At 43.5% G+C, this 18,430-nt stretch overlaps 1 long non-coding RNA gene across 1 annotated transcript in view; it reads right to left on the minus strand.

Annotated features, from left to right (window-relative positions):
- Window positions 1-18,430, minus strand: part of LOC103550008 (uncharacterized) — a 62,313-nt gene that overhangs the window by 20,127 nt on the left and 23,756 nt on the right. The window lies entirely within an intron of this gene.

Raw genomic sequence — 18,430 nt, forward strand, 5'->3', positions numbered from 1 at the left:
TGGGAGGTGAAAAGAGCTGGGATAAGAGGGTGAAGAAATGAGACGAGCAGGGAAGGCAGCCGTCAGGGTGAAGGAAAGGAGGTGCTGGCGGCTGGAGTCGAGCTGGAGTGAGCTGGCGAGGGCGGGAGGCGCAGGCGAGACCCCAAGAGAGTCTGCTGCTCCATTTCCCAACTGGTCTAAGCCTCTTAAAATTCGACTTACGTAAGATGTTGACCCAGTGGGTAGTCTCTTCATCTGTTAGGAAAAATATTTGGGTCACATGTGCTCCAAAGTCTCTGATACTCTTCATTTTCCTCATTTGCTTAAACTCTGCAGCCAGAGTTGCATTCTTGCCTGTTGTCGCTATTACAACATAAACGGGATGTTAACGCTTCTGCTGAGTAGGAAAATGAAGGTCTAGGATATTATCTGTGGTCTGTGGTGTTAAAAAATCTGATTTCTTGGTAGGATATTTTGGGATGTTATTATGACTCTATTCCGGTACATTTTATTGCAATAATTTCCTAAACCATGAATAAGAAGACACGTTTGTTACATAGTTAGAGGGGCTCATTTTGGAGAAAGTGGATATGGGGGAGATGCTACAGAAGCATTTTTCACAATAAGAAACCACTCTGAGTCTACAGCTTGACCACGGAGCACAGATGTAAATGCCTGGCCAGCTACTCCTTTTTTGGGGCTGGGCAATTAGGTTTACTAGATTCTTGATCTGATAAGCACCTGATTATGATTTTTGATGATTTATGAGATGGGCTGTATCTCTGCTTTGGAGCTGGAGATGAGTGGCCATGTGGTCCCCTTCTGGAGGGCTCAGGCTCCACTCTGCTTCTGATGAGCTGGTGCAATGGCTGTCCCCTCTCCTAAGTGGCTCCATCTTCCTTCTCCTGAGAGTTTCTCTCTCTCTTCTGTCCTTGTCCTTTCTTGTTCTCTTTACTCTTCCATGTATTTCCTTCTGTCTTCTGTCTTCTTGGTTTGTCTCTCCCTCTCTTTCTCCCATGGTTGGGACACTTCCCTAGTCGGTTTCTTCCATTTTGATCACTTAATGCCCATTCTGGTAACATCTGGAGAAACCCCTGTTAGAGCCAGTTGTTTTTATCTGGGTTACATTCTCTTTCTTGGGTAAAGTGGTTGGGATTGTTCTGTGGCTTTAGAAAAACAAACAGATGACAACTTTTTGACTTCTTTTCTTATCTAGGATTGCCAGATTTATCAGATGAAAACACAGGACACGCCATTAAATCTGAATGTTGGATAAACAACAAATAAGTTGTTAGTATAAGTATGTCCCCCATAATGTCTGGGGTGCATTTGTGCTAAGGTGTTTGTTGCTTACCTGAAATTCAGATTGAACTAGACAGCCTGCATTTTATTCCTAGTCTTAACCCACTTCAAATTTGCTCTTTCTTTTATTATGCGACGAGATTCCCAGCAGTAACTGTAGTTCAATTTCCATGTCCAGCTCCTAAAGCCAAGGAGATATCGGCATAATCTCATCCTTTATGTTAAAAACACAATTATTACAGCAAGAAATACTTCATTTGGGAAAGTCTTCCCTTGCCCTTTTCTTTTGAGACCAAAGTATTTCCAGGATTATGTGGAATAAGACCATGATGGGTGTAATAATTATGGTGTTAAGTTGTGGAATGGAAATTAAAAAGCTGTTCCTAAAGGCGGTTATCATCCATCACATATGGCTTTGTGATCACCTGGTGTGTGATTTGTTAACCTGAATATTGTGATATGTACTCAAGGAGTGCTGTGTAGTGTCTGTTACCATAAAGAGAATTTAATACGTCTCATACACTAGCACACAACAATGACAATTCCATATTTTTCCATTTTTATCTTTGCATCTTATTGAGCTTAATTTTAGGAACATAATAGTTGATGGTATCGGAATTCCCAAATTCTGCCCTCTTGCTCTGTCCCCCTCATGGGCGATTCTAGAGAGAGCTATGCACTAAAGAAAAAATGGCAAATAAAAACAAGGTGACACTACCTCCTCTCTGGGCCAATGTCTGAGAACTCTGAGAAAGACAGTTTGGACCAGGAGGTTCAAGCTCAGGGACTGTGGGGCCCCTACCTCCCTCTGAGTGGTGTCAAAGACTGAACAGGGTGAGGAAGACATCCACGAAGAAGGGCAGCCTGGCCTGAGGCGTCAGAGCCTCAGCAGAACCAGGGAGCATCCATTGGCAAGGAGGAAACTGAGTCAGGTACTGGAGCCCAAGTGGGGTAAGGAGGGTGTCCACAAAGTAGGGGGGCAACAACGGCCATGTGAGGCTACACAGAGGAATCTGCAAATCTCCCATAAATAAGTCTATTAAGGATAATGAGAACCAGGCTTCTCACTGTTGGAGAAGGAGTTACAAAAATGGAAAGGGAGAAATCTAGAATGAACGCCAGGATGTTGGACTGGAATTAGAGAGATTGGTATGAACTCATGGATTTTAATATGTGTAAATAAACATAAAAAACATATATGAAAATGTGCGTGTGTATATACCCTTGCTCAGCCCACTGAGAAGGTATGGGAACAGAAAGGTTCTGTGGAAGAGGCAAGTGGACAGCCTTGTTAGAGTGGGAACACGTGTGAGACCTTCACACTGCACATTAATTCCCACCAGAGCATCCACCGTAGAAGCAGCGCTGAACACCAAGTAGACAGGACGACGTGGTCGGGATGTCAGCCAGCCTGCCATTGGTCACCCCAGTGCTTACCCAACGGGTTCAAGAACAGAACAGCCAAAGATGCAGAGATGGAGACCAAGCCCAGGCTGAGGAGAAGACCACGCCACGCCTGCTGCTGAAGGTCTTACCTTCCAGCAATGGAATCCCAAACTGGCCCTCTGATGCGGTGCCATCCCTTGAGGAAAGACACCAGCTACCCAGCAGCAGATGATTCCGTCAGATCCTTCTACCCTGAAAAGGTCAACGATTCATAATGATCAGGATTGACACATGATTTGGGTATGGGTTCGCCTTCCCACACAGTGCCTCAGCCACCACCACTATGCAAAGGCTCCCAGATTGTCTGATTTCCTGACACAGGACCCTGAAAAACACGCCCTGCACTGAGTGAGCCCCCATGGCAAACACAGTGGTGAAGGACACATGAACACAGGACCCACTGGTCTGGCCACAAACCTCCTCACGCAGAGCTGCCAGCTCTCCAGGGCTGCAGGAAGGACATCTGAAGGCACGCTGACATGCCAGATGGGAGGAAGACACCCTGTGAGGAGGGTGCTGTCCTTCCAGGGGCAGATCAAAAGCCATTTCCTGGTACCATGGCCCAACCAGGTGGACCACAAGGGCTGGGGAGCCAATGGGTAGGCGTGGGAGTGGCACGGCTCCATCATTACCGGGACCCACTGGGGACTCTGTGCTTCCCATCCTCACAACTTTGGCCGCGTGAGTCTAGAAGCCCTGGTTCACACAGGAGGATGTTTCCGGCAGGGGGCGCATCAAGATTCCCACTAAACTTACGGCTGCACCTGGTCACTGCAGGCACAAAGGAGCGCCAGACGTCGTTGACCCTGATCACTATGGGGAGGCAAGCCTGACACAATGTGGGGGCGTGAGGGATCTATCTGGCATTCAAGCGATCTACTGAGGCATCCTGTCATTCCCACACTCCCAACTTTAACTGTAAACGGTAAATACAGTCACCACTGACTGAGAAGGCACAGTAAGGTGGAGCCCAGACCCCTTAGTGATGTGGGTCTGAGTCACCCCACCAAGCAAACCACTTACACTAGTGCAAGTATGAGCTAAGGATGAGGCGGATCTAGAACAGGGGGTAAAGGAGGGTGATGACGAACCTCGGGACCAGCTGCCACAGCAAAAATCTACTTTCCTCCTCTATCCTTCCTCTTGCAAGCTTCTCCAGAAATTGTGACCAATCAGAATCCTGGAGAAGTGGTATCTAGGTGGGGCGAGCTTATGCGGGAAGGCAGTGGACCTGAGCACTGCACGGTGTGGACCGTGGTAAATGTTGCGTGCTCCACCCAGATAACCTGTCCCAGACCTGTGCACACATCTCCCACCTTCTTCAGGTCCCACGGCTGGGAGGCTCCAGGGGTCATATGCTCCCCTCTGGGAACAACAGTGACGGTCTGTTGCAGGCAGGACAACCCTGCCTTGTGATCTTACTCCAGAGCAGCCCCCCACCGCCCACCCCAGTGGATCAGGCAAGGCTAGACTGCCTGAGACCACATCCTTGCTCAGCTCCTTCCCCTTCCCTCTCCTGCCCCCTCGCCCCTGCAGGGGTTTCCTGAAGAGGACTCCCTCAATAAAACCCCTGGCCCAGGCCCTGTTGCAGGCTCTGCTTCTCGGGACACAACCTGAGACTCCAGGAGGCAGAAGCAATTTTCATGTTGACTTAGACCAACTGGAAGACTAATTCAACAGAGAGTAGATTTCAGAAGGGAAGAGAATCCCACCGCATATTTAGACGAAATTTTAAAACTTCCCAAATAGAAATTTAAGATACAGAAGTATTGGTTATGCCTAAAACTGGAGGAAAAGGACTGGGTGTTGTTCGTCTCACAGGTCAACTATTAACTAGTTACGACAGTGTTATTGTTAAAATACTGTGAAAAACAGAGATATGTTGAGGAAATTCATTTTTTGGATTGGGCAGACTCCTAATAAAGTGGTAAATCCTGCTGCCAACAGAGTGGAGAAACTAGAGAACTTGTAGGGATTAGCAACAAAACCGACGAAAGTGCGAAGAGTAGGTTCCGTGTGGAAAAGATTTTTGGGGGGAAAGGACTGTTTGCTCAGGGAAGAGCGTCCTATCACTGATGTTGTTCAGGACTGTAAATGACTGAATGATGAATGATGATATCGAAAAGCATGCTGAGTTTTAGTTTTACGATTGTTTAAAAATTCTCTGCAGATGACACAACTTCCCACTGCGTGTGTCCAAGCGGTCTGCCCCCACCGCCCCGCTCTTGGCGTAACAACGACGTGCACGCGGGACGGAAGACTGAGGTAAAGTAACGAGAATGTCTGAGAACAGTGCTGTGGGAGATGGGGCTGTGGACCGTGTTGGTTTGTGACAGTACAGAAACCCACAGTAGCTCTTTGATGTTTTCTACAGTAACTTGATTTTGCTGATATCCAGTATCATTTTCTAGTAATTCCTTTTCATGGTGTTTGATAAAGCTATTGGTCTGTGACGGTGAGGACATTTTAAAAAGTCATCCTTCACCACAGATGCTTTGAGAAACATCAGTTTATAAGTCTCCTGTTGAATTACAGGATACACTCTGAAGGGTCTTGATTAAACAAGATGGTGAATGAATCTAAGAATCTACAAACCTACCAAGTGGCTGGGCTTGAGGAGAGAAGGGACTAGAAGCTGCCAGAGCTGATGATGCTGGCACACAGCACATTATGTTAAGACAATTTTAAACATCAGATCCTATCCTGGGACAAACTTAATACGGTTCTCCCAGGGTAAACCTTATTGGTGTTGAGAAGATCAAGATGTGAACATCTGGGTGGCTGATTTCATTATTTACTTAACCTGAAGGCAACAGATTGGAACCTGATAATTGCTCGGGAACAGCTCGCACCCTGAATTCTTTCATGGGGCCAAATGTGGGCAATTGGAAGGACGCCAGGAGGAGAACAAGTGACATATGGATGACTGTGGGCAGAGGAGGAGGGGTTGTGTTCAGTGCCAGAGCAGTGACAACCGGGATGACTAAGTCGGTACACGGTGAAGACGTTGCTGCCTGAAATAACCAGGAGATGAATGAAAGCTCAGTCTCTTCCTGACAGGGATTTCTCTCTGCTCCAACTTAGTTCTGATTCTCCTGTGGTTCTCCTGTCGTTTAAAATCTTCCTAGAACAATTTGGCGGTTCCCTTTCAAAAATGTCACCAGTCATGGTTCAAGTAGCAACTCAGCTCAACAACTTTAACGTTCTCTCTGCTAGAACACAGAGTAGAAAGAAGGAGTATTTATCGTACAGGGGATTTTACATCTGTGACTTTTATAATTTCTACTATGGATATTATGGGGTATGATATCAGTTGTCTTCACTTCATTATTCATCCCTTCCTTCCATACTTCATGGTGTATTAGTAAATGATCCTTTGCCAAATGAATGGCCTAGATGAATAGAAAATAGATTGGGATCAATTTAAGTCTGAGGAATGCAAAATATTCTTGCTTATGAGAAAAAGGGGACTTTTTTCCCCCTTTTTGAACCATTTATGTTTGGAAAACAGTTTGAGAAATCCATTGTTTCAGTCATCTCAGCAGTCAACTGAGCTACACAATGCAGGTGCATCAAGGTGCAAATGCCTTATGCTCAGAACGCCTCTGGTGACCACGGGCATGCTCCACTGGCTGTTTGGAAAGAGAGAGCAAAGATATTTCTTATATTATCGCGGGCACTGTAGAAAACATTTTTGATCTGATAACCCATTATCCAGTCTTCTGCCTATAGTCAAATTGCTACCATGTCATACAACAGATTGTCATATTTTTAACAAGTTATATTGAAAAAGACTTTTTTTAATTAGATAGCTATCTCATGACCTTGTTCAACATCCAGTTCCAGTGTATAATCAACCTCATCTCCACGAAATTCTCCGTATGTCTAGCTTTAATTTTTCCAGTAATCATTGAATCCTTCTTTCTATAGCTTCTTTCAAGAATTCGGTAAAACAAGGCTGTAGGACAACGTATGTGGCTCACATTCACAACCGTTTTTAGTTTTCTGATGAACTTGAAACTTTCTGGACCTTTCTTAGCTATGCATATCCCTCAGGAGGCAAAGCCAGACTCTCCTGACGGAAGCAGAACAGAGCCTGTGGGAAGAGACAGAAGGAAACAAAGATGGCGGAGGTGGCTGTGTCTCCTGGGAGTTTAGTCCCCATGGAAGGCGTTAATCTCCAAGCCTTTCTATCCGTAATCCATACCCCCCTGTGGCTGGTAATTTCTGACTGTTTTTCATGTGTTATTTCCAGAGGGAACATTGCCCTTAACAATATATACCACGCTGATTATATCAGAAGAAAGACCCAGTAAAAATTGCAAGTGGGTGAATGTAGAACTTACTGGCTCACACGTTAATGATCCTGATGAGCTGAAGAGTGAGTGAGCTTAACAAAGCTTTGAAAACTAAAGTTCAAATGGCTGATAGAGCTCTATAGTCTCTGTCAACACATAGCAGTGTAGGTATTATTTTCATTGATCATAACTTACAGAATTTTAAGAAAAAGTTTTAAAAAGCAAGCAGCATAATCTACTGAATAAAACACGGCACCCTTTCTTCCCATTTGCTAAGTTAGAGCTCTTTCATGTACATAACCTTAATAAAGTATTCTAATTTAGTGGTATTAAATGGCACAAAAAACTATTATATAATTTTCCTTCTTTCCCAAAGACCTTGGATTCTAAGATATACCAACGCTGTTGATAACTGTCATCAGATAGTTGTTTGAGGCTCTACAGATAAAACTTATGTGGGTTTCCTCTCCATATACTTGAAGAAGAAACACACAGGTCCAAACATTAGTGTGGTAGAAAGGCTGATTTTAGCTTCTATGACCAGGGACTCTGGAATTCCTAAATAACCTCATTCACTTTTGATATGTAAAATCTTATTTAATCTTTCTTTTGTTTTATCCTTTTTTGTTTGCTTTATTCTTGTTTTTGAAAATTAAACCTTTAAGTGAGTTCAGACTGCTCCCTCACACACGTGGATTGAAAGCAGTATGTAAATAGCTGAGACAGTATCTCATTAAAGGATGGTTGCCATACTTACATTCCTCTTGATTAATTGCTATCTGTCACTGCTGTTATTTTGTTGTACTTAAGTATAGAGATAAACTATTATGTATTATTTTTATTATACTTATTGTATTTACAGAAAATGGTACCATTTGTATTAGGAACTTTTCAAAACTTTAATAAAATGCAGTTGTAAACGTAAATTGTAAAATAAATTTCACTTCTTTATGAAAATTCCCAATAGAAGTGTCAGTGAAAAACCAAGTTAATCTGTATAAATTTACTTTGTCATTTAAGAAAAATTGATTGAACCAGTTCATGCATTTACCATATTTGAAGTCTGGCGCTCTTTTTTTCCATAATGAGAAAGAAATACTCATTTGTCTTGGTCAGCCAATTTTGTAGACACAGTTCTCTCTTTTTTTTTAACCAGAAATGCTGGGCTCTTGGGCAGGGCAAGCATCCTGGTGGTCAACCAGCTGTGTGTGTTCCCTGGTTTTACTTGTACGTGAGCTCAGCAGGCCCCTCTCACCGGAAGTGGGGAGAAGTGGAGTCCTCTCAAAACCACGCTGGGAACAGTGTGCACCCCTGTGTGGAAGGAACGCCCCCAGCATCCAGCACCCATGGCAGAAGGCTGGGAGGCCCAGAGCCCACTGCTGCTCTGGTCCAGCCAGTCTCATCCAGAAGGAGCCAGGCCAATGGCAGGTCAAGAGTGGAGGTAGATCCTGTGGTGAAGAGCAGCTTGGTCCCCACCCCCTGATGGAGCCGGCTCCTTCTTACTCTTTGTTGCTCTTAATATCATGTCGACATAGGCTGCGCCAGTGGCCACATGGGCTGGTGGTGGCAGGGGAGAAGGCTGTGACAAGAGACGATGGGGGAAGTGATGAAGAATCGCACGTCCACTCTGCCCAGGGAAGGTGCCACCTGGGCCCAACTCAAAAAACAGGGAAGGGCTCAGCATTTCCTACGCTGAACACCTGATGCAGTCTCAGGCAGACACACCTGTGTTAGCCCAGAAGCTACTAATAGTAAAAGGCATCGCCTTGATCTCAGAATCCAGTTTCCAGATCAATAAAAATTCCCATGTCCTTAAACATCAATTCAGATGGCTCAGTGTTTCTAAACTTAAAGGTTCCGGGTGGCCAAGAGACCTCATGTTAGGGGGTGATTTTTCTTTGAGATTTTTATTGTTTCTTTTAAAATATAGTGAACACATACAAAGACAAAATAACCTCAAGTTTAGGTCACTGGCAGCTCCAATTTATACACGTTGGAAAAATGAAAGAGCAGTTATTTAGTTATGGTCATTTGACTGCGAAAAGCCTGAGATGAGTATCGCCTGAAAGTCATCCCACTTATTCGTCTTATGCTCAAGTTTCAATTTACGTCGGTCGGGTTCCCGGATCTTAAGAACCACTGTTTACAGCTGTTTCATTGATTGTCTCTCATTTGTTTTCCAGAAGCACGTTTTCTTCAAAAGCACCTCATCTATCACTTTTACCCATTCTCCAATTCCGGCAGGATATGTTCTTTTCTAACGATAGATGTTGTGGCACAATTTATCCTCCATCCAAATGATAGAAAATTGACTGTGAGCCACTGCTCAGATTTCTGTTTTTTTAAAGTAACACTTTTTTCTGCTTTTTTTCCTTCCCAAATCCCCCCAGTACATAGTTGTATATTTTAGCTGTGGGTCCTTCTAGCTGTGGCATGTGGGACGCCGTCTTAGTGTGGCCTGACGAGTGGTGCCATATCCGTGCCCTGGATCCCAACCAGCGAAACCCCGGGCCGCCCAAGCGGAGAAGCTCGAACTTAACCACTCAGCCACGGGGCCAGCCCCTCAGATTTCTATTTTCATATCTCCCCCTTCTTTTGTAAAAGAGACCTCCTTTGAACACAGCTCAGACTGCTGTTCTCCTTAGTAAGATGAATGCAACATCTTTTAACTTGTTTCATTTTTAGAACTATTTTTAGTTTATCTAATTGTAATAATCTTTGCATTTCGTCAGCATGAACCAGAATTTCTGTAGAATCATATTACCTGACAAATGAGTGAGAACACCTCCTTAAACTGCCATGTTACTTCTCACGAATGATGCTTGCTATCTTGAATGCTGGTTGTCTCCATAGGCGGATGCTGCCAGGTGAGCCCACTGATTGGCTGGTGGATTATAGCCCTTTGTGGAGAGGGGCAGGTCTTCCATCTGGGAGTTTGGGTTTAATCTACACGAGGAGTGGGAAACGTGCCCACAACCGTTCTGCAAACTGTGAAGGGGCCTCCCCTCGGGCGGCTTGCAGGAGCTCCCCTCCGTCCTCCAAGGGCAGGCTGGCTCTCGCCAGGGACGCGGCTGCGAGGCCCGGGCTGCCTGGCCCCCTTTCCTTTCCCTTCCTCTCTCCTCCCCAACTGCTGCTCCCCGCAGGCCCAGTGATTCTGTCTTGAGACTCAGACTGACCAGACTGGGGCCCACAAAGCATGTGAGTAGATGGCAATGACCCTTCTCAACCTGCCCGAACCCCAAGGGTCTGATCCTGGCTCCTGGCCCTTTGCTAGGGGGAGAAGGAAAGCCTCAGCCTGTGACTTGAGTTTTGGGGTGGTCTTTGCAATCAATGTGCACGAACCGACAATGTCACCAATGATGCATCTGGTTTCCAGGATTGTTGGCACATTATTACAATTCCCATGTATGATTCCGATGAGAACTGGAGAGAGCCGACAAAGGAAACAGATAACTACGCTGTTTTCATGTTCGCTTCCTTCCTGGAGAAGAGGTTTCTAGTTTCTCTGCGGATCACCAAGAGCTGTCATGTCTCACGGATCCAGCTTCCCCCACTGCTCAGTTTGTATTTCTCAGCCTATTTCCTACGTCTAAATAGTACTTTCCCTTTGGAAATGAAAAGCATAACCAATTACAACATTTTCCCAGTAGTTGTAAAAGTGCTTCCTTCCGTGTCTGTTAACTGTATTTCAAAATGCAGGGCGCCACGAGTAATTTGCCAGCCTGTCTGAAAGAGGTGAGGACAGGAGACGGATCTCTGACAACACAGCACACGTCAAAAAGCTATGTGATGGCTGCAAATGGCTCCGACCTGCTGTCCTCCAACACAGGAGCAAACTTCCAGGGACAGAAACGCATCCCAAGACGAAATCGGAACCCTGGACACACGCTACGTTCATGAAACAGAATACTGAATTCTGGTAATTCTATAACAAATCCTGGGTTAGAATGGAAGGGTCTTTTACTAAGGAGACAATCTGATATTTGGGAGATGTGCTTTGGGGTAGAATATTGTTTGACTGTGTTGTATTTTATGGAGGAAGATATTTTACATTTTGAAAGATTACTGTCACTGGATCTTCATGGTATAAAAGAAAAAGTAGTAGGTTTTTCAGCTTTACTCAGTGATAAGTAAATGGAAGGCTTATTACTTTTACTCCCAAAATGATACACTTAAAATCTCATATTAGGCCACAGCAGGCAGAACAAACCAGTTACAGATCCTTGTTTTTAATTTAGCTTCATCCCACACCGGGCACCATGTCCTACGAGCCTGGTGTTCATGCAATTCGTGTGACGTATTAATCAACGACATCCTGAGGTGCCAGGCAGCCAGCTGTCCCCAGCAGGTTCCACAGCCTGACAGGTGGCCCACCACTCCAGCACACGGCAACACCTGTTCTTCACGAGACTCTTTACCCAGGCCCTCTCCCGAAACTCAAGGGAATTTTCTTCAACTCTGTGTAGAAGTCATTCCATTTTCCTTCACTATGCAAGAAGATAGTTCATATTTCAGATCTCTGTTGGGCGTTGTTCGGGAGGCAAAGATGGACGGGATGTTTTTGATCCCCTAGCAGAGAGAGAGGGTGGCTGTGGCCTGTAAGCAATGAGACCACAGGGCAGCCCCCGCAGCTGCCCTCTGCTCATTGAGCCGCCTGCTGTGCAGCTGGACAACACCAGGGCCTGCGTTAGACAGTGAACTTACTGCTGCGGAAGGCCACCCCTAACCTAAAAACCACACCGTCTCAGATGGCGGGTTAACGCCATCCATAGCCTGTCTGAGACCATTTGGGCAGCAAAGTCAAGACGACAGTATTTAACTGATTCTTTTTTTTAACTTTTAAGGGACTAGGTCATTAAAAGAAAGGTCTTATCTCAGAATTTCATTATTTTATCTATGATTATTTGAAGATACAAGTTTACATATTTAGATAAGTTAGCCCCAGTGGCATAAATAAAAGAGCCAGTTACAGATCCTGAACTATGTTGATCATAAAGAGCACAGGACCAGCACTGTGGACTGTGAAAAGGCCGTGCACAGAATGCCTTGGGAAGTTTGCCCTGAATTTGGAATCTATAAATGACTCTGTTTATTAAAAGTGTAATTATAGTGGCTACACCACAGCAATTCAGTATTTCTATATGCTCAAATGCAACTCAAAATTCAGGTGTTACTGTGAGTTTGAACTAGGGCAAAATGGTAACCTACAATTTAAAATAGAACGCAGCCAAGACATGGTGAAATGAATCTCGAAGTTCTTCATTAAAAGGCACCTTAATGAAACTGAACTAGGCCACGGGGCAGAGGGATTTCTAACTGTAAAATGAGCCAACGCAGGTCATCACATTGACAAACAGGAGGAACATCTGATTCTGAAGACCAGAGCCAGTGTGACCACAATCACCGCAGGCAAAGCTCTTGACCAGGCCCCGAGACAGAAGGCCGCGAAGACTGCGAGCTTCCAGGACCGAGGACCGACGGGAACCTCAGCACGTCATTATGTGCATCCTTCACAGAGCGTCTGCTGCTGTTCACAGCCGCGCCGGTGGTGGAACCGAGCCTCCTCTCCAGAACACTGCTAAAACCCTCGCCCTGATGCTCGGGGTCCTCTGCGGAGGCAGCGCGTCGAAGAGCAGCAGCCCTGACTTTCTGGGCTGAGTGGGTCATAAGAGCTGCAGAGTGAGAGAAGGAAGACTCCGGTGCAGCCCCTCCCTGCCGCCCTTGGGGGACCCGCAGAGCAGGGGTCAGTGGAGGGTCCATGCTGCTGGCTCACTGCTGGGGCCTGGGACCCATGTAATCAGACACTAGTCTCTTATCTGGTGGGGGCTCCACGTCCAGTCATAGAGGCTAGAAGGAGGGAATCTGGACAGAGAATCAAGAGTCGAGAATGATTTCCATTTATGGTCGTGTCTCCCCACACCCACTGCTTCCGGCTTGGGGTGGGGAGCAAAAGAAGGAGAAGGAAAAAGTAAGACTGAAGGAGAAAGGGAGGAAAGAATATAGATTATGAAATAAATGCAACTCAGAAATAATAATGGCTGACATATTTGAGAACTCACAGTGCCAACCATGCTATTTTGTTTTTATACACACACACAACTATTTAACATATAATATATTGCATGTTCAACAACATATATTTAATGTAATTTTTTAGAATGACAAGTCCTGAAAGCACTATGAACAGTCAGGTACCGGACTATTCATAAATGTTTAATCACCAGCTCTCAAAAAAGAGCCTGATTTGTAGTGCTTGCCAGTTTCCATCTGTAAATACTCTCCACCATGGCCAATTTCAAGCTGCCCATCTGAGTCACTGAACACGTAGGTGGGGGAGAAATTTGCAGTCCACCATTATATGCTATTTGCGCCATCCAGATACAATAGATAAAAATAATCTCAAAAACACAGATAATAATTAAATGTAGTAAAATAGTTAGGAATTGATGAGTTTTGAGTATTTATTACTTTTGACTTAATGCAACTTATTTACTAAATTATAATTTAATTTTTAACAGGAGCTGTATTTAATGACTTGCAAAATTCCTGAAAATTTAACAATTGGCTTTTGCGAACAGACATGAACGCTAACAGCACCGCTTGTGAAATGAGTACCACTCTCCCCATTTGACCCTAAGAGGAAACTGAGGAAGAGAGGAGTCTGGCAATCTGTCTGAGGTCCTATAACTTGTGAGGGGCTGAGCCCAGGCTGCAAACCTTTCTGCTTCTCCGGTGGGGAATTTCCGCCATCAACCAGCCCTCAGTGACCGCAGATCCTCATCTGTTTACGTTCTAATTACCGCTTGTAGCAAAACCTGGTCTGGATCTTTGTGGGGGAGGGTAGCTTTGGGGAGGGGTGGGTGATTCCAGCCTGGACGGTGAAGGCTGGTTGGAGGGGGACCTCAGGAAGCACTGGTTCTCTCCCCCTGTGCACCCAGCAGGGGCGGTGTGGGAACTCAAGCTAAGACACAGACTCCTGTGGAATATTCTCTGGGGAGAACAGCAATGTGAACTTACTTCCTATTAAATTAATGTAAGCATAAGATGTCATTTCTGGCTAAGATGAATATATTTTTATAAATACAGTTATTTGGGCTAAAACTGTATTTTGTCCAGAGTCTTCACAGAGATTTCTGAGTGGGTCATAATTCTCAGTGAGAAAGACACAATATTTTATCACTCAAGCAAAGAGTTTGTTATGAGTATTAACTAAATATTGCTGGTCATAACCATTACCGACATTAAACTGACAATAGCAAATTACTTTCCGACTTTTAGTGATTCTCATTTTATGTATGTATTTTGAAATAATAATTATTATTCTAAAATTTAAAACATAGTAATATATATCCTACAGAATATTAGACAATTTAGAATAGAATATTAACATTAAGATTGATTATGTATAAGATTTTTCATTATAATTGCACATTGTAATGATCTACAACATAAAAGGAAGTTATAGCATTAAATTGCTTTTTTGCTATGATATTTTGTGATGAAGTAATTAATAACTTTAGACTCATAAAGTGAATATTTCAGTGAATTAATTTTATATTTATAACCTATGAATCTGGGCTGCATATTTATGAAACTTAAGCAAGTAAAAAACAAATCCATATTCATTTTTGACAAAAATGCAAATAACTTCAAAAATTATTTGAAGTGAATAAATGCATAAAAACATTAATTGCTTGGAGGCTAATTCATTTGGGTTATGAATTTATGAAGACTGAGCCTCCTGTGGTCTCCATGGTAACAACAAAACAAGTTAACAGAAGCGGTTTCTCTTAATCTCCATAAAATGGGCGAAGGCCCCTTTACGACATATTCAAATTTAAACCATGAAATCAAATTTATACTCAGTCAGCTTCAAAGATTAAACAGGCGATCAATGTCCTTAAATCTAATTTTCAATAACCAAACAACTCAATCACCAAATTCAGTGCTGGGCACCAGTGTCCTTCACAGCATAAGGAAGAAAACAATGTTTTAATCTATTTCAAATATCACTGAACTATTTCCTAACACCTTTGTTTAATGAACCTATAGCCTCACTGATTTTCTTGTTCAGGTTCTTGGTTTTATTTCTACTCACAAATACTGGACCCAGTGATGGTGAGTGCCCTGGCGCAGAGTGCAGGCTGGGTCATGCTGAAGGTGGTGGGAAACGGGTGCAGAGGGGGCTGGAAAGACAGCGGCGGAGCTGGCGCGCTGGCACCTAGGCAGTGTCCTCAGCTGAGGCAGGTAAATGCCAGCCCCTGCTTGGCTCCTGCATGTCCATTTTCCATCTTTGAGGCCCATCCACAACCACTGTCTGCTCTAAAGCCTCCCAGAGCCATATACCAGGTGGGACCTCTCAGTCACATAATTCCTAGGGTCTACCCTAAGGATTCAGAGACAGGGCAAGGGGGCAGGGCGGGGTGCTGCATGGCTTAAACAGCTTCTGCACTAGGAGGACGGGAAGGGTTGGGCAAAGTAACTTCTTCCCCAAGACTTCTACCAAGGACTAGACAAGGGCTGCCACATGTCCTCTACTTCCGTGTCATACGGCAAAAGGGCATTTCCCAGCCTCCCTTGCACATGGCCAATGGAGAGGGCAGAACCATGTGGACCACTTCCAGGCCCGTCATATAAACATCCTATGTGATCCTCCATATCTAATTGGTCCCTATTTGCCAGCTAGATGCAGAGGGTCCAGCAGAGAAGTCTAAGGTCCTAGCAGATGGTGGAGCCATATGGGGGAAGGAGACAGGTTCCCTGAATGACCACAGGGAAGGCTGCCCTCCAGCCCAGAGCATACTTATTAGTCTTCACATGAGAGCAAAAGACAAACTTTACTGTGTTAAGCCATTGACACTCTGAGATTTGACTGTCACAGCAGCCACCTTACTTACTCTAGCACAACGGGGAAGGGCAAGCAGTTTCACGCAGTCTGAACCGTTTTATCCCTGGTGCCCTTGCCAAGGCTGCCAGCTTTTTGCTAAAACTCCACTACTATTTTCAATGGAGCAATGGCTCTTCATGCTTATTATTATTAGGTAACTAAAAAACAGCTATTTTTAGTAGGAAAACAGAAGGCATTACAGAGACTCAGAGAAGGGGAGAAAGGTACAGACAAATATATAAAACAGCTGACTTTTTGTGATTTTATTGCATAACAATACATATACAAACCATGCAAAACATAAAAATGCAGGCAATAATCTCTTCCTAAACCATGAAGGGATGGAAGAGTGTTATCCAACAGCTAGAGGAAATAAATACGCTAAAATAATATTATACAGAATAACTACTTTCTAAATGCACAGTATTTTAAGTTGTAAAATTAGAAGAGAGATCTCTTTTGACATAAGAAGTTATAGGTAAACACAACTTCTTTAAAAAAAAAAGGAAGAAAGGAGCTGGTAAACCACTTATGAAGAATCAATGAATCAATAAAGTGACAGTAAATAGCCTTAAAATGCTAATCCCTAATGTACTTCTGTTTATTTATTTAGTTAAAGGAAATAACATTAAAAAGTTATTTGTCAGTAAAATTTATAATCAGTGTGATAGCAACTTTTTCTCCCAAATTCCTAAGAAATTGGATTCCTGAAAGTTTTATTTCTTTATTTTTATTTCATTTTTAGAAAAGTTCTTAATTATATATATTCATAACTTATGGGCACATTTAAAATGTACAGCCATACTAGAGATTTAAGTCTGACCAACATAAAGTTTGAACATTTAAAAGGAAACCAAATAAAGGAGGATTATTTTTGACCTTTCATTTTGCCTATTATAATTTTTATAATTATAATTATAAGATTTTTATAATGAAAAATAAAAAACACTAAAATTTAGTTTAAATAATAATATAAATAAGTATCACATTTAACATCCTACAAACTACCACCATCCAATAAACTACTGATGGCCATGGAACCTGTTCGCTTCTTCCCCCTTTGTCTATTCCAAAGAAAGCTTTTAAAGATGAAAAAAGCTGATGTTTTGAAAGCCGCTTCTACACAGTAAAGCATTATATGACTGCACTGCAACATACGATCATTCAATCTAGATGATTTGAGGATATGTCATAATGTAACAAGTAACAAAGACACAAGCTTGCTTCTTCTAGCCGGTACCCACTTCACATGCAGGAATGTGAAGATGTGGAGACACTTTCGTCTATTCAGTAACATTTGTGTAGGTGCAGGATGCCACCTCCACTACCCCATCTTTTTCCAAGGAAGAAAAACAGAAAGGAAGCACAAGGATAAATACGCTAAGTAAAACTTGACCAACTGGAAGGAGACCCAGCCTCTGAGGTTCGGAAGGGTCGTGTGGGCCTGTGAAATTTCTCCATGATCACTGCCCCATTTCAGATGTAGACAGTAGTCACACACTGCCACAAAGCTTACCATTAACCAATACCGTCTCCATAATGTCTCACTTTTCCCATTATATCTTGGAGGTAGTTATTAAGTGTTATTTAGGAAATAAAGAAAAATGCCTCTGCTATAAAGGATGCCCTCTGTCAGCTTGAGGCTTTAGACTGTGGTGCAGTTGTCCGAAGACGAGCAAATTAGATTGCAAAAACTAATTTCGTCACGACATTGTCACTATTTTCTACGTGTGTATGCTGACACCATTATCATATTGCTCTTGTCAATTACACTGTTGCAGGGAAGTTAAAATTTTTGGCTAGAGAAAGATCTATAAACTCTGTAGGAGAAACTGGCTTTCATTCATAAATTGCCTTTTCCTGGTGTATAGGCATAATGGAAAGGAGGTTTTGAGAGAATGGATTAAAACATGATGATTAGGAATTGGGTTCAAATGGTCACTAGATGGGAAAAGAGACAAGAGGTTGGGCCTACACACCTGTAAAATTCTAAATAAACTATTTCATAAAGTCTTTAAGGCTAAAGCTCCAGATATTAACATGAAATCTAAAATATTAGAAAGTATCTTAATTCAATACATGTCCCAAACTAGTTATACCATAGAGTGGTTAATTCTACCAAAATTTTTAAATATTCTCCCAGTGCTGAGAGTCCGTGGGGTTGTGAACCTCTCAGGCTCTCCAGCTGGACAGACCCGGACTGAATCTGTTCTCCACCCCTTAGCAATGTCGTGGGTACATTGTTTCTTCTCTTGAAACTCAGCTTCCTCTTCTGCACAAGGGACATGAACAGCGTCCGCCTCCCCTGATTGCCGTGAGGATTAGACAGCAAGATGTCTGGGCACCGTGGTCCTGTGTCTGTACACGGCAATCATTCGATAAACGTTTGTGGCTTTCATATTATTACGGGTGGTGGTGTGTTACAACAATATAACCAACAGGTCAGAATTGCTGATGGCGGGCGGGGCCGTGGGATCCTGATGCAACACGCTAACCTATGAAGTCTGAGCGAGATGGC

Source organism: Equus przewalskii, chromosome 1, assembly GCF_037783145.1.
Source record: "Equus przewalskii isolate Varuska chromosome 1, EquPr2, whole genome shotgun sequence".
Classification (NCBI taxonomy): Eukaryota; Metazoa; Chordata; class Mammalia; order Perissodactyla; family Equidae; genus Equus; species Equus przewalskii.